This window comes from Trachypithecus francoisi, unplaced genomic scaffold (genome assembly GCF_009764315.1).
Source record: "Trachypithecus francoisi isolate TF-2019V2 unplaced genomic scaffold, Tfra_2.0 Contig01585, whole genome shotgun sequence".
Classification (NCBI taxonomy): Eukaryota; Metazoa; Chordata; class Mammalia; order Primates; family Cercopithecidae; genus Trachypithecus; species Trachypithecus francoisi.
Genome location: NW_022681444.1, coordinates 2,458,397 through 2,461,733, shown reverse-complemented (window position 1 = coordinate 2,461,733; position 3,337 = coordinate 2,458,397). Strand labels below are relative to the sequence as shown.

Sequence of the window (3,337 nt, the reverse complement as noted above, 5' to 3'; positions counted from 1 at the left end):
GTCTCCATTCTGTTTAAACTCTTGGTTTATGAGATCACATTTAAAGACTGGATTTATGTCTGTGGCATAAAGTTTTAATTTTTTGCCTCATTGAAATGTATGAGACTTCAAAGTCAGAGATGTTTTAAATTTTGGTAAGGGGTAACTGGGTGTTATGAAACCTAAAATGTAAGTTGGTTTTGCATTGACAATTTGGAAATAAGATTTGTTAACATTTCCTGTATTTAGTATTTTATATTCATGCACAAAAGTTTTATTATCTTAAATAGGACTCAGTGTATATTATAAAGAATTTTCTTTTTTGTATTTTCCTTCCCTGTCATTCCCTTTATAATTTCACAGTCACTTACTATGAAGTTCTCCCCTCCTTTTTGGTTACCCAGCATTCAGTTTCAGAAATCTATGAATGAAAAGGCCTGATACCTAATTTTCCATACAGGATCACATCTGGCAGTCCCAGGGGAAGTGAGGTGATTGCTTGTGATACCTCTTTCCCATGGCCCTAGGTAAATTTTACTCTAATTTTTTTTTTTTTTTTTTGAGACGGAGTCTCGCTCTGTCGCCCAGGCTGGAGTGCAGTGGCCAGATCTCAGCTGACTGCAAGCTCCGCCTCTTGGGCTTACGCCATTCTCCTGCCTCAGCCTCCTGAGTATCTGGGACTACAGGCGCCCGCCACCTCGCCCATCTAGTTTTTTGTATTTTTTAGTAGAGACGGGGTTTCACCGTGTTAGCCAGGATGGTCTCAGTCTCCTGACCTCGTGATCCGCCCGTCTCGGCCTCCCAAAGTGCTGTGATTACAGGCTTGAGCCACCGCGCCCGGCCTTTTTTTTTTTTTTTTTTTTTTTTTTTTTTTTGAGACAGTCTCGCTCTTGTTGCCCAGGTTGGAGTGCAGTGGCGCTATCTCGGCTCACTGCAACCTCTGCCTCCCAGGTTCAAGCGATTTTCCTGCCTTAGTCTCCCGAGTAGCTGGGATTACAGGTGCCCGACACCATGCCCGGCTAATTTTTGTATTTTTAGTAGAGATGGGGTTTCACCATGTCGGTCAGGCTGGTCTTTAATTCCTGACCTTGTGATCTGCCTGCCTGAGCCTCCCAAAGTGCTGGGATTACAGGCGTGAGCGACCACACCTGGCCATTATTTTTAACTTGATTTTCATTTCTGGCATAGAGACTAATTTGGGTCTAAGTTATTCTCATTCCTGCTCTGATTTGCTGATTTTTCAAACCTGAAGTCCGAAGTTACTGTTTTGGGGTTTGGAGACGTGGGTGAGTATTCTGTTTACTTTTTTTTTTTTAAGAGACAGGGTCTTGCTCTGTTGCCCAGGCTGGGGTGCAGTGGTACATTCATGGCTCACTGCAGCCTCAAATTCCTGGACTCAGGCAATCCTCCCACCTCAACTTCCCAAGTAGCTGGGACTACAGGCATGCGCCACTGTGCTTGGCTAATTTTCTTTATTTTTAAATTTTTTGTAGAGATGTGTTCTCACTTTGTTGAGCAGGCTGGCCTCAAACTCCTGGGCTCAAGTGATCCTCCTGCTTCAGCCTCCCAAAATGCTAGGATTACAGGTGTGAGCCACTGTACCTGGCCTGTTTACTTTTTTTAAAAATATTTTTGTTCTTTGAAACAATATTTCAGAAAGCTTGGGAAAAGTTACCCTGGAAAGAGATTTCCTTTGCTAGTGGGTTTTCATTTTCAGGTAAAGACTGCTTTCCTTTTTTTTCAGTATGCTTTCCTTTTTTTTCAGTAACTTAATAAACTTCATAGCTTTCCTTTAGTAACAGTGTTCATTGACCTACAGCAATAGACTATTTTCAGTTTTCTGACCTCTTGTTTCAATTCCCCTTAAGTCCTGTGCCAGTTATGCTCCTACCAACACAGAGTTTCCTGTCCTCTAATGTTTAAAATAGTATTTACTGTTCTGAGCTTTATCCTTCCCTGTTAAGCATAAAGAACACTGGTCTGAGAACTAGGAGACCTAAGTTCTAGTCCTGGCTTTCCTGGTAACTAGTATTATGACAAGTGTCTTCATGTCTCTGCTTGTTAGCACTCTCATCTGTAAAATGAAGAGGTTGGCCCAGGTTCTTTTTTTTTTGAGATGGAGTCTCTCTGTCGCCCAGGCTGGAGTGCAGTGGCACGATCTCGGCTCACTGCAAGCTCCACCTCCCGGGTTCACGCCATTCTCCTGCCTCAGCCTCCCGAGTAGCTGGAACTACAGGCGCCCGCCACCACGCCCAGCTAATTTTTTTTTGTATTTTTAGTAGAGACGGGGTTTCACTGTGTTAGCCAGGATGGTCTCGATCTCCTGACCTCGTGATCCGCCCGTCTCGGCCTCCCAAAGTGCTGGGATTACAGGCGTGAGCCACCGCACCTGGCCGGCCCAGCTTCTTTCTAACTCTGATTCTGTAATTTGGACTCTTGGTTCCAAAAATATTGATTTCCCCACTCCACCCACCAAGAGAACTATTTACCCTGTTTGTAGTGTACACAACATTTTCTTTTGTAGGTCACATTTACCTAGATTTTGTTCAAGAAAATCTGGGTCCCACTTAGCTGTTTTAGAAACTAGTGCAGACGGAGGCTCTCCTGAGGAAATTAGAGCTTTTATGATTAGAAACATGTTTGTCTAAAAATGAGGGTCTTAGAAATCACAACATTGACCCTCATGACATTGCCCCTGAAGCTAGTAGCGTAATTCCTTACAGGTAGTTAAAAACCTAAAGCGGCCGGGCGCGGTGGCTCAAGCCTGTAATCCCAGCACTTTGGGAGGCCGAGACGGGCGGATCACGAGGTCAGGAGATCGAGACCATCCTGGCTAACACAGTGAAACCCCGTCTCTACTAAAAAAAATACAAAAACTAGCCGGACGAGGTGGCGGGCGCCTGTAGTCCCAGCTACTCGGGAGGCTGAGGCAGGAGAATGGCGTAAACCCGGGAGGCGGAGCTTGCAGTGAGCTGAGATCCGGCCACTGCACTCCAGTCCGGGCGACAGAGCGAGACTCCGCCTCAAAAAAAAAAAAAAAAAAAAAAAAACCTAAAGCGGACTGAAGTGATCTTGAATCTTCAAAGAGAGGAAAACTGTGCTGGAAAATGTTATTGTTTCATTGATGCCTTCAGAAAAATGCGTATTAAACAACGACTATACTCCAGATTTTCTTCTGGGCCTTGGGGAAGCAAACAAAGTAGACTTAAAAATCCTCGTGTTCATGAAGCTTACATTCTAGTAGGAGGAGTAAGGCAATAAACATAAGTAATTTATGTTAGAAAATGTTAAGTAGGATGGAAAAGTGTAGATTATGGTAAGGTAAATCTTTTGTTTGTTTTCTTAAGGACAATGTTTA

At 43.8% G+C, this 3,337-nt stretch overlaps 1 long non-coding RNA gene across 1 annotated transcript; it reads right to left on the bottom strand.

Moving 5' to 3' along the window:
- Window positions 1–2,584: 2,584 nt before the first annotated feature.
- On the bottom strand, window positions 2,585–3,337 carry LOC117071178. The gene is made up of 2 exons (XR_004432184.1): window positions 3,031–3,337; window positions 2,585–2,714 (listed from the first exon to the last, which is right to left on the bottom strand). It is a non-coding gene; the product is annotated as an uncharacterized LOC117071178 (long non-coding RNA).